General features: G+C 40.6%; 1 pseudogene; it reads left to right on the top strand.

Moving 5' to 3' along the window:
- Positions 1-1,805: 1,805 nt before the first annotated feature.
- On the top strand, positions 1,806-3,964 carry LOC131742765 (tyrosine-protein kinase ABL1 pseudogene; annotated as a pseudogene).
- Positions 3,965-13,693: the final 9,729 nt, after the last annotated feature.

Genomic DNA, 13,693 nt, shown 5'->3' with positions numbered 1-13,693 from the left:
CCTTGTCCCCGCGGTGAGCCACACCCACCCCCCACCTCTGCAGGGGACCCTCCAACACTAGCAGGTTGGTCTGGTACAGTCTCCTATGGGGTCACTGCTCCTTCCCCTGGGTCCCGATGCACACAGTACTTTGTGTGTGCCCTCCAAGGGTGGAGTCTCTGTTTCCCCCAGTCCTGTCGAAGTTCTGCAATCAAATCGCGCTAGACTTAAAAGTCTGATTCTCTGGGAATTCCTCCTCCCATTGCCAGACCCCAAGGTTGGGAAGCCTGATATGGGGCTCAGAACCTTCACTCCAGTGGGTGGACTTCTGTGGTATAATTGTTCTCCAGTTTGTGAGTCACCCACCCAGCTCTTATGGGATTTGATTTTATTGTGATTGCACCCCTCCTACCATCTCATTGCAGCTTCTTCTTTGTCTTTGTATGGGGGGTGTGTTTTTTGGTGAGTTCCAGTGTCTTCCTATTGATGATTGTTCAGTGGTTAGTTGGGATTCTGGTGCTCTCACAAGAGGGAGAGAGTGCACGTCCTTCTACTCCTCCATCTTGAACCTATCTCTTTTGATACATTTTGGATTTTTTTTATATGATTGGTATGAGATAAAGGTACAGATTCATTTCTTTGCATGTGGATACCCAGTCATCCCAGTCCTATTGGTTGAACAGATTACCCTTTTTCCATGAAATGATCTTACCACTCTTGATGAAAATCATTGGCCATAGATGTATAGCTTTATTTCTGGACTCTCAGTTCTATTTCATTGATCTATATGTTTATATTTATGACAGCACCACACCGTTTTGATAAGGATAGCTTTGCAGTGAATTTTAAAATTAAGAAGTGTAAGTCTTCCAACTTTGTTTTTCTTTTTAAGATTATTTGGCTGCTATCCATCATGGCGGCAGTGGGGGTCGGTGACTGTCCCTGAACAGTGCTGGAGCCGGAGCCAGTTCCCGAGTCCTGCGGCTGAGGAGCCCTTCCATTTTCCACGGCCCCTACCTGCGGGGGGAGGTCGGGTCCTGTGACGGAGCCCAGGGGATGTGACTGCCTGGTGGCGGCAGCCGTAGCAACATCCGGGGCTGGGGGATGGTGTGTTTCGGGCAGACACCCCCAGGCTCGGAACAGCTGAGGTGGCCAGGCCTTCTACCCCCTCTGCCCACCACCTGCCTTCAGGGCTGCGAGAGTCTTTCGTCCCTTACAGACCTGCCCCAGCTCTGGGACCCTCGGGGTGGTCTCTTTCCCCAGACCTGGGACACCCCATTTCCTGAGGCGTGGAGGAGCGTTGCCCCCGGAGTAAACCACCCATGCCTCGGCCCGGCAGTCTCCCTCTTGCCCCCGAGCCCCTCCTTGCTCCGACTCCTGGCCCCATGTTTGACCTCAGAGCCCCCCATTCAAATCCCATTCCTGCTGTCAAGGGGCCTCCCCTTCCCCCCAGGTTGCTCCCATGAGCCTCTAATGCCCTGACTTTTTCCAGTGTCACCTACGGCCCCCTGAGTCTCAGCCCAGCCAAAAACTTTAATGCAAAGGAAAAGCTTGGACTGGTTTCACAGGCCTTTTAAAAAGCGGACTTAAAAGTTGCTGGCAATGCATTCCTTCTCGTCTGAGTGGAGAGCCAGCTCTCGCTGAAGTCGGGGTGACCCGTGTCCTTTTCCGGAAAGCAGGGTAGAGGAGCAGGAGCGGCAGCTAATGCAGCAGGAAATTTGTCAGAAGATGAAGACACCAAGACAGGGGTGGGGTGACTTCCCCAGGAAAAGTTCTGGAGGAGCATCCAAACACGATCAACGTTTCCTTGATGTGTGGAAATCGACATGACTTTAGCCTTACTGACCCTTGTACAGCATACCCTGTGAATATGTCTGTTTAGGTTTTTCTCCTTGAAAAGGAAGAAACTTATTCAGCCAGTAAAAGACACTTAAAATCAAGAAACTTTGGGATCACATCGCAATTACATTACTTCGAATTGATAAACTGCGAATATAATCTGAACTCCTCTGTTTACATATGTCAACCTAAAATCTTCGCTTCCTTTCATTATGGAAGATGTCTTGTGATTGACCTCAATTACTGACTTGTGGAGATGCGGTGAATGTGAAATCCCACATATAGATCGTTTTCCTTCTAAGCTCACTGATCATTCTGAAAGATCTTGAACCCTCTTCTGGAAAGGAGTGCCTATTGTTACTTTATCGGGCAGCAGCCTGGAAAAGCTCTTGGGGACCAGAGAAAGCCAAGTTTGCCTGCCCTGCACTTTATCAAAGGAGCAGGGAAGAAAGAATCATCGAGGCATGGGGGTCCGCACTGCAATGTTTCTGTGGAACATGAAGCCCTTCAGAGGCCAGTAGCATCTGACTTCGAGCCCCAAGGTCTGAGCGAAGCAGCTCATTGGAACTCTAAGGAAAACCTTCTCACTGGTCCCAGCGAAAATGACCCCAACCTTTTCATTGCCCTGTATGATTTTGTGGCCAGTGGGGATAACACTTTAAGCATAACTAAAGGTGAAAAGCTCCGGGTCTTAGGCTACAATCACAATGGGGAATGGTGTGAAACCCAAACTAGAAATGGCCAAGGGTGGGTCCCAAGCAACTACATCATGCCAGTCAACAGTCTGGAGAAACATTCTTGGTACCACGGGCCCGTGTCCCGCAATGCCGCCGAGTACCTGCTGAGCAGCGGGATCAATGGCAGCTTCTCAGTCCGGGAGAGCGAGAGCAGCCCTGGGCAGAGGTCCATCTCGCTGAGATACGAAGGGAGGATGTACCACTACAGGATCAACACTGCTTCGGACGGCAAGCTCTACGTCTCCTCAGAGAGCCACTTCAACACTTTGGCCGAGCTGGTTCATCACCACTCAATGGTGGCCGGTGGGCTCATGACCACTCTCCACTCTCCGGCCCCCAAACGCAACAAGCCCACCATCTACAGCGTGTCCCCTAACTATGACAAGTGGGAGATGGAGTGCACGGACATCACCATGAAGCACAAGCTGGGTGGAGGCCAGTACGGGGAGGTGTATGAAGGCGTGTGGAAGAAGTACAGCCTTGACGGTGGCCGTGAAGACCTTGAAGGGGGATACCATGGAGGTGGAAGAGTTCTTGAAAGAGGCCACAGTAATGAAAGAGATCAAGGACCCCAATTTAGTACAGTTACTTGGGGTGTGCACCCGGGAGCCCCCGTTCTATATAATCACTGAGTTCATGACCTATGGGAACCTGCTGGATTACCTGAGGGAGTGTAACCAGCAGGAGGTGAACGCCGTGGTGCTGCTGTACGTGGCCACTCAGATCTCATTGGCCATGGAGTACCTGGAGAAGAAGAACTTCATCCACAGAGATCTTGCTCCCGAAACTGCCTGGTAGGGGAAAACCACTTGGTGAAGGTGGCTGATTTTGGCCCGAGCAGGTTAATGACAGGGGACACCTACACAGCCCACGCCGGGGCCAAGTTCCGCATCACGTGGAGGGCACCTGAAAGCCTGGCCTACAACAAGTTCTCCATCCAGTCGGATGTCTGGGCATTTGGAGTGTTGCTTTGGGAAGTTGCTACCTACGGCATGTCACCTTACCCAGGAATTGGCCTGTCCCAGGTGTATGAACTTCTAGAGAAAGACGACCGCATGGAGTGCCTGGAAGGCTGCCCAGAGAAGGTCTACGGACTCATGCGAGCATGTTGGCAGTGGAATCCCTCCAACCGGCCCTCATTCGCTGAAATCCACCGAGCCTTTGAAACAATGTTCCAGGAATCCAGCATATCAGATGGAGTGGGAAAGGAATTGGGGAAGAAAGGCATGCGAGGGGTTGCAGGTACTCTCCTGCAGGCCCCAGAGCTGCCCACCAAGACGAGAACCTCCAGGAGAGCTGCCGAACACAAAGATGCCCCCGAAGTGCCTGAGACGCCCCACTCCAAGGGCCCAGGAGAGACCGCATTTGTGGTTGCTCTTGTGGCAGATACAGCAATAATAAAATATTGAACCAAACGAAGAGCAGCTCGTTGTGAAATCACTGATATGAAAAACTCACTGGCACTGATGGAGCCAGGAGACACCTGTGGAGAGCTGGAGAGCTGGTGTCCCCTCGTGGTCTCTGAGAAGAGACTGTTTCTGGTGCTGTTCCCTAGACTAGCGAGGGCGGTGGGAGTGGTGAAAAAGGGCTCTCAAGATGTTATCAGGAGTAACATTAGCAAACACTGATCCAGTGCTTCATATGTGCTGGGCTTGACTCTAAGCGAGACTGTTCTTATTTAACAGTTCCTCCAACAAAAAAAAAAAAAAAAAAGAAAGAAAGAAAGAAAGAAAGAGAAAGAAAAATTACAGAAGCCTCAGTTCTACAGCAGACCAACTGAATGGAGGTGTCTGAGGTGGGGCCCGGCATCTGGGTGATGCTGTGATGGACCACACACTGGGTGAATGGGAAGGGACAGGACAAAGCCAGAATCTGTAGACCCCGTGATTCCCAATTTTTTTTCATCATATACCCATATTAATTTTAAAAAATTGAGGGTGGGAGGGAGGGAGACACAAGAGGGAAGAGAGATGGGGACATATGTTTATGTATAACTGATTCACTTTGTTGTAAAGTGCAAACTAACACACCATTGTAAAGCAATTATACTCCAATAAAGATGTTAAAAAAAGATTATTTGGCTGTTTGGATACCTTGTAATTACATATGAATTTTAGGATTGTATTTTCCACTTCTGCAGAAAAGGCTGTTTTGATTTTGATAGTAACTGCTTTAAATCTGTAGATCACTTTGAGAAGTATTGCCACGTAACAATTTTAAGTCTTCTTATTTTTGAGCATGAGATATCTTTCCATTTACTTATGTATTTGTTAATATCTGTCATCAGTGTTTCACAGTTTTTAGTTTACAATACTTGCACCTTCTTGTTTAAATTTTTTATTAGATATTTTATTGTTTTGGATGCTATTGTAAGTGGAATTGTTTTCTTAATATCCTTTCAGATTGTTTGTTGCTACTGTGTAGAAAAACAAGTGATCTTTGTGTTGATCTTGTAACCTGAAACTTTGCAGAATTTGTTTATATGCTCTAACAGTTTTAATATGGGTTCTTTAGGATTTTCTGCATATGAGGTCATTTCAACTGTGAATAGAGATAGTTTATATACAATTTTGATACTTTTGAATTTATTTTTCTTGCCTAATTACTCTGGCTAAGACTTCCAGTACAATATTGAATAGAAGTGGTTAAAGTGGGCATCATTTCTCATTATATTAGAGAGATAGTAGAGATAAAACTTTCAGTGTTTTTTAATTGAGTTTTATGTTAGGTATGTGTTTTTCATATATGCTTTCTTATCATGTTGAGGACAGTCCTTTCTAGTCCTATTTTACAGAGTGTTTCCATCATAAAAGGCTGTTGCATTTAGCAAATTGCTTTTCTGGCATCTATTAACATGATCATATGTGTTTTTTCCCTTCTTTCTATTATAGTGATGTATTACATTGATTGATTTCTGTATGTTGAAATACCCTTTTATTCCTGGGATATATCCTACTGGCTCATGGTGTACAATGCTTTTAATATGCATTAAATTCTATTTTTTAGCATTTTGTTGATGAATTTTTTGCTCACGTTTATAAGGGACATTGTTCTGTATTTTACTGTGCTGTCATTGTTTGGCTTTGTTATTAGGGTAATGCTGGCTTCCTTTAATCAGTTAGGAAGTGTTACCTCTTCTATTTTTGGAAGAGTTTGAGAAGGGTTGGTATTAATTCTTCTTTCAATGTTTTTTTAGAATTCACCAATGAAGCCATCGTCTGGTCCTGGGCTTTACTTTGTTGGGATGTTTTTGATTATTCATTTTTCTTTACTTATTAAAGGTCTGTGAGACTTGCTGTTGCTTCCTGAGTCAGTTTTGGCAGTTTGTGAATTTATAGGAATCTGTCCATTTCATTTAGGTTATCTAATTTATTGATGTATAATTTTTCATAGTGTTTTCTTACAGTCCTTTTTTAAAATTTGTGTAAGGTTGGTAGAAATGTCCCCACTTTTATTTCTGTTCCATTAATATGATTCTTCTCTCTCTCTCTCATTAATCTAACTAAAGGTTTGTCAGTTATGTAGACCTTTTAGAGAACAAGCTTTGGTTTTGTTCATGCTCTGTATGGATTTCTATTCTCTATACTGTTTATCTCTGATCTAATCTTTCTTATTTTCTTTCTGCTAGCTTTGGGTTTAGTTTTCTTTTCTTTATATATGTCCTTAAGGAGTAAAGTTAGTTTACTGATTGGAGCCCCAAAGATCTCCTACTCTGTTTCAGTGAACTTTCTCCTGGTTAATTATTTGTTTGGTTACTGTAAACCTTTACCTATCTTCCAGAGTTTCAATAGGTGGATTCTGACAGTTGTAACAAGTTTTCAGTGTTTTTGAACTCCAGAGTTGCCTACTCTGCCATTTTTTCTGATGTTATTTAGGTCAGAAAAATTTTGAATTCACTTGGAATGGACATCCTTGTCACAGATCTATGTTAACTCTTCTAATCTCTGTCATAATATGTTCTGAAGTGACCTGGACCAGTGTCAGAAAAATGACTTTATGCTAATCACACCAGATGAGGGATAAGTAGGTAGTTCGTTGATGGTCTTGTTAAGACACCTGCCCTACCAAGAGTGGAGGAAGAAACCCTACCACATCAGTAAGAGTTTTAGGTATACAGGACAACACATTCAGATTAGTATATCTTGTACCTCCCACCATGTTAAAGGAAGCACAAATTATCCGTTGGTCATCTGTAGTAATTAACTAACAATATCATGAATGGTACGTGACAAGATGTCTTCATTACTTATCTGATCATGGAAGTCATGGGTAATAGTCTTATTCGGGCTTATTACTATTTTCTGATCTCTGTAAAAAGAAATATCCCTTAATTATGTAAAAAATATTTTCGACTAAAACATATTTAAGTTCTCAAGAAATTAAGAGAAGAATGAGTGGGCAGACAAAAAATTTGGAGTATAATTTTTCTTTGCTGAAGTCAAGATTCTTTATCTGTAAAATAATGACTTTATTATATTAGTTGTTTTCCAAAGTGCTCCATAGAGTCTGGGGAGTCTATGGATGACCTCCAAAGACCATTGTCAGAGGAAATTAGATATGAGGAGAGTTTCCAAGTGGGCCGATATCCAAGCCTTTCTCCAAGCATTAATGGGAGAAATTCCACTTTTGACATATAAGACTTCTGTGTAATATATACTGTATTTTTTATTCTTAAAAGAAAGGGCACCACTATGTTAAAAACTTCTTGAAAGCCAATGTGAAAAATAATTTCTTATGTTAATTCTGATGATAAACTGTCAAAATATTAAAATATAATTGTTATTGTTTTTAATTGCCTACAATGTCATCTGAGTTTGGCCTGTATAATGATTTGTGGAATAAATAGAAGACAAAAGTATTGGGTATGGGCATTTTAAAAGTTTTTATAACAACACTTATTGCTGAGCCTTGTAAATTATTTCAGGTAAAGTGATAATATACATTAATTTTAATTTTTAACATCTAAGACATATTATAAATAGAATAGTCCTTGAGGTATTTTTGAGGGTTTCTAAAAATCAACAGATAAAAGAGACTGTAAATACACAAACTTCCTTTATTATAGTTCTCTTTTGTTAATTTTCTATTGTTTAACCAGAACGGTAAATTTTCATCAGTCTGAACCACTAACAATGCATTTCCTGCCTGAAGAAACAATTACAGTCCTGTTCTTATACTATCCTACCAAATACGTTATCATCATTGAATTCTCTTGGAAAGATGTTTAATAATGTTTATAGGCCCAATTTTAGCATATTTTTCATTTTGAACTTCCAGGATTTGGATGAAACTATACATTTTCATTTGGCTCATCACCAAATTGTTTCTGTTTTTATTGATTTGGGACATTTTAACATTCATGAAAAAATGAACATATACATCTCTATGTCATTATTGTATAGGAATATACTAAAATAAAATCGCCTTTCAAAAATATTTAAAAAATATGAACCTTGATTCCTTGTTCCTTTTCTCCCATAGTTTTTCAAAGTTAGTAGAAGTTATGCCTGGATAATGGAGATATGTATTGAAAATATTTGTGCCTTTATTTAATTATCTAATGGTACTATATAGTTCATTTTTATTTTAGTTAAAACAATGTTTTTGTTTATCTTTTGCTTTTGTGTTAGAGTTTGATATTCTCAGTCATGCTCGATCTTTATCAGAGGTGTATTGCCCTCTCACAGTTCAGAGATGCCACTGTAACGCTCCAACTTACAATAGCTGGCAATAAAAATTTGAATTATTTAATATTGATTCACCAGAATTAAATAAAATCCTGAGGGATATTTATTCCTTTTAAGTGCTTAGAATAAAAAGAATATTATTCACTTTTTTCATGTTTGCTGTATAATTGAATCTATATTATGATAATGATGATGTCACTATTATTTTTATACCTACCATTTAATTGAGTGCATGCTATATGCCAGACTCTGGATTCTGTTCTGCAGGTTCAAAAGAATCCTTACAACAATGTGTTGCAGGTGAAGTGTCTGGTGCCAGTGGAGGTTGGTGTAGTGGGTACATTTGTTTACGCAGCTGATCTGGCCCCTGAAAGGACCCCCTGATGAGGGCTTTGTGAGCCTGTTTCCAGGAGGATTTTCCACTGTGGTGTGTGGGTGGAGAGCAGGAAAGCAAGCTCTAGATACCACAGTCATTTTTTTTTAAGTCTTTTATTTTTGAGTGGATTGCTTCAGTGTATTTCACTACCAGTGTGTTCTCTTTTCTTTATTTTTAAGGGTTTTGGATTTACCTGAAGCTTTGTTGCACTTTGTTACACTTCCTTGCTGAATGTTGAGTTGTGCTCTTTCAAGAAAAAAATGATAATTGGCATTATCAATTTAGATGTATCAATGAGAAGCTTTTTAGTTTTTGAATATGTGGTCATTCTGGAGTTGAAGTTACCAAGAAAGATTAATCATGACACTGTAAGACTGAATTAGAAGTGGCTTCCCTGCATTAGAAATGGGTTCTGTAATATTTTTGTTTATATTTCTTATGCATTTTATACCCTGACGTACACAGACTGCATGAGCAAGTTTGAAAGGTGTGAGTAGAGTGGTAGTGTGTGTGTGTGTGTATGTATGTACGTGTGTGTCTGTGTGTGTGCATGTGTGTCTGTGTGTGTGCATCTGTGTGTGTGTGTGTGTGTGTGAGGGGTACATATGTGTTGTGTCTGTGTGGAGGGTGTGCGTGTGTCTCTGTGTGTGTGTGTGCATCTGCGTCTGTGTGTGGAGGGTGTGTGTGTGTATCTGTGTGTGTGCGTCTGTGACTGTGTATCTGTGTATGGTGGGTGTGCATACGTTTGTGTGTGCGTCTGAGTGTGTGTGAGAGAGAGGGAGAGGGAGAAGAAGAGAGGCTAAGGTGCTTAATGTTTTGGTAAAATAAGCTTTTGAGAGTATCTAGTCTGATTTCCTGGGTGTATAGGTGGGGAAGATAAGGCGTGGAATGATAGAGTCACTTTATGCACCGCTGACAGCAGGTTATTAGCAAAGACAAGCCATGTCTTAGTCTCACCTTCCCACCACTCCATCACTCTAAACAATAAATCTCCACTGACAGAAATTTTGCGCCTCAGAGGACATTTGGCAATGTCTGGAAACATTTTTGGTTGTCACAGCTTGGGTGTTCTGCTGATAATTAGTGGGTAGAAGCCAGGGATGTTGCTGAACTCCCTACAATGCACAAAACAGCCCCACATAGAGTTATTTGGTCCAAATGTCAACAGTGCCGAGTCTGAGAAATCCTTTCAAAATGTGAAGTACATCACATCGTGATTAACAAAGGAAAAAAGGCTTAACCATTAACCTCGGCTATGAATTTGATCAAAATCCAATGACTAAATATTTAATTCTAATTATGTAAAATATATCTGATTACTTAAAAAGAAAGTATTTGCCTCTGGGCCATTGTCTCATTAGTAGGTATTCCTAAGGACTGTTCAAAGTCTCACAAAGATAAACTTATTATAATTTCACAGAGTCTCACTAAGACAAGTTCATCATATGCTTATTGCAAGCCTGAGTAATATATCTAATTGTTTTCAGCAGGCCTAAGAGTTGGGTGCCAGAGCAAGCTTACAACCATGAAGCTAACGCAGAGACACAGCAAAATAAGTCCATCAAACTGGGCTGTGATTACATCTGCTTCATGTTAATATTTAGAATATAAAAATTTGCTTAAAATATTTTGTAGACCTTGTAGTTAAGTCAACATACTACTTTTTCAAATAATTAACACTAATGATAGCTTCAATTTATTTAATGTTGGGTCTGTTTTAAGCACTTTATATCCATTATCTCTTAGCCCTCGGCATGTCTCTGTTGGTCATGACATTTGTTTTATAAAAGAAGGGACTGACGGACTCTGAGATGTGACTCTGAGGTCTGTCTGAGATCAGGGCCTCTTCTTTTTAAAATACGTTCTATTGTGAATCAGATTTATTTTTCTTACAGGTTTTTTTCTTAACTTTTCCCTCAACTGACAAAATATAAATCAAGTTGGCTTTGTAGTACAACTTAGACATTTTCACAGAAAATATGCATTGTTTCTGTAAAGAAATCCTGGACATTGTGAAACAATAATTCCTATTTCTAAAATGGTGAGAGAAAAAATGATATTTTCTCTAACACTGGAGTAAGACAATGTCAAGACATTGACATTCAGTTTTATGTGGCTGGTGTATGTGGGTAGGCAGAAGTCAGTTTAATAAAAGATCTGGCTTCCCAGCTGGTCTCTTGATTGATGAAAGATGTATTTGAAAAATCAGTGTACTCCGTGATTTTGTACATACATGTTTCTAATCTGTGACTTCAAATCACCTAGTGCATCTCAATCAAAACAAAAATTGGCTTCCTTGCAAAAATTTTTCAGTTACTGAGACAATTATATGTTGCTTTAGAATAACCTACAAATATTGTTAATGCCATTGAAATTGTAGCAATTACAAGTTAACAGCTGAATTCAAATAGTTACTGAGGTCCACAGAAAAATCTTTTCCATTTATCTTACTTTGTCTATATTTCTATTTTTCTTACTTTGTCAGTGAGAGGCATATACGTGTAATGTTTAGCACTATTCTCTCAACTTATAAAAGTAGGCAAAAAAACCAATATTAGAGGAAATTTTAAAATCACCAAACACTTATTCAATGTTTTAAAGTATATCTTTATAATTTATTTTCTCTACAAGTCACCCAATCTTGAAATACTCTCATTCTTTTTGTTTTCTTCATTGCTTTCATAGAACATCCATATATTTATTCATTTATCCATTTATACCTTCATTCATCTATTCATTAATTTATTTGCCTATTTGCAGAAGATTTGGAGACAAATACAACATTATCTCCTTAAGAAATTTACAGTTCTCTGACATGTAAATAAGTCATGAATATCGCCTTCGGCTATAGCATTAACTCTTTCTGTGGACACCAGGAGAGGTGATTTCTCACAGAGATGGTGAGAAAAAGCTTTAAAATTGGGTAAAGGTTGCTGCGGCAGGAGTTTTCAATTTCATGGTTTCTTCAGGGCTCCTCAATTAAGTGATAAGACTCCAGAGTAAAATCAGTTCTGATTAGTATTTATTCCCAATGGTTTCTGCAGTTAGATACTGTTACAGCTTTTTATTGGCCTGTAGCTCCCACTGTAATAAATAAGGCCACGGGAGAAACCTGATGACAGTGGTTTAACCAGATAAGTTCTCTTTTCCTCCCGTCACCAAAGTCTGCATGAGCCAGTCATGGTCCCAACTCTTTCTGTTCTTCTTAGTGTGGCTTCCGTCTGAGTCTTGACCTCATGGCCTCACAATTAGTTAAAGAATGCTTCTCCATCTCAAGCCTCCTATCCTTGTTCAAGGAAGGAAGAAGAGGAAAGAAGTAAAATGGAGAGTCACCCACATCAGGAAGATGAGACTTTCCAAAACTGTTCTCAGGCTTTCACTTATGTTTCACCGGCCAAACTGTACCATGTGGCTAAGTGTACTTATACTGGGAGTCTTGGTAACATAAGGTGGGTTTTGTTTTGTTTTGGTTTGGTTTGTTTTTTAAACTGACCACTTTGTTGCCCCAAACAAAAATAAAAATTCTTTTTGTAGGGAGGAAGTAGAGAAATAATACTGGTGAGCAAATATCAGAATTCACAGGGAGGTCCTAACATATAAAGTGAAATTGGAATAAACACACAAAAATTAACTTTCATTGATGTGTGCTGAGTACCTTAAGGTATTGTGAACTGGCCAACAAATTATGAAAACGCCAAGGCTGAATTTTCTCCTCTTTTTTTCGTATGTGCCTCTTTCTTTTTATGGGATATGGAGTGTTAACGTAATGGTGTATGTAAGTCATGGTGGCAGTGCACCCTTTGAACTAAGGTGGAGATGAGGGATAGCTCTGTTTCCACGATGCTAGTAGGTACCACACTATCAATCAACAAAGCATTCGTGAGCCAGGTTTGGCAATAAGGACAAAGCAGGACACCTACTCCGCTTTCTGACCCCAAGGGAAGTGAAGTTGTGTGGAACAAAGGAGCCTTCACTTGACAAACTTCCAAGAGAGACGGTGCCCTCCATATATAGCCAGGTTTTACTGATCAGTAATTTATAAACTTGCCAGTAAAAAACTGACGTGTTAAAACAAAATTCTGATTGGTATGCGTTCAAAAGAGCCAGGGGAGATGGAAGTGGAGACAGACAAATAGTCAATTCTTTCAGATTTTACTCTAAAAGTGAGTTCTTTGAAGGGTGAAGAGAAGTGAGGACTCAGGAACAGTAAACATTTTCTAGCTCAAGAGACTGCACGATGGTTTCTCTATTTAAGACCGATAATACAGTGTACAGTAGAGGTTTTGGAAGAAATATAACAGATTTGGTGTCTGGAGATTATCGAGGGATTTAAATGGTTCCTCGTGCCTATTTTCATTAGACTGTTAGAAGTGCAGATCTGAAGCTGATAAACTGTTTTGGGCTGGCTATATATATTTGATAATTATTTGTATATTAGTATACCTGCTAGGGCTGTTTAAGAAGTCACCACAAACTTGGTGGCTTAAAGCAATAGATATTTATTTTCTCACAGTTCCGAAGGCTAGAAGTCCAAAATCAAGATGTCAGCAAGGCCATACTTTCTCTCCAAAGGCTTTAGGGGAGGATCCTTTCTTGCCTCTTCCTAGATTCTTGTGGGTACCAAAAGTCCTTGGCTTGTAGATGTATCACTCCAATCTCTGCATCTGTCTTCTCATGGTGTTCTCCTCTGTGTTTCTGTATCTAAATTTCCTTCTTCTTTTTTTTTTTTTTTAAATTAATTAATTTATTTATTTAGGCTGTGTTGGGTCTTTGTTTCTGTGCGAGGGCTTTCTCCAGTTGTGGTCAGCAGGGGCCACTCTTCATCGCGGTGCGCGGGCCTCTCACTATCGCGGCCTCTCTTGTTGCAGAGCGCAGGCTCCAGACGCGCAGGCTCAGTAGCCGTGGCTCACGAGCTTAGTTGCTCCGCGGCATGTGGGATCTTCCCAGACCAGGGCTCGAACCCGTGTTCCCTGCTTTGGCAGGCAGATTCTTAACCATTGCGCCACCAGGGAAGCCCTCCTTCTTCTTAAAAGGACACTAGTCATTGGATTAGGACCCACCCTAATATAGTATAA

The sequence above is a fragment of the Kogia breviceps genome, chromosome 15 (assembly GCF_026419965.1).
Source record: "Kogia breviceps isolate mKogBre1 chromosome 15, mKogBre1 haplotype 1, whole genome shotgun sequence".
Lineage (NCBI taxonomy): Eukaryota > Metazoa > Chordata > Mammalia > Artiodactyla > Physeteridae > Kogia > Kogia breviceps.
Note: the sequence above shows the minus strand (reverse complement) of the source record. Positions and strands in the feature narration are given on the sequence as shown.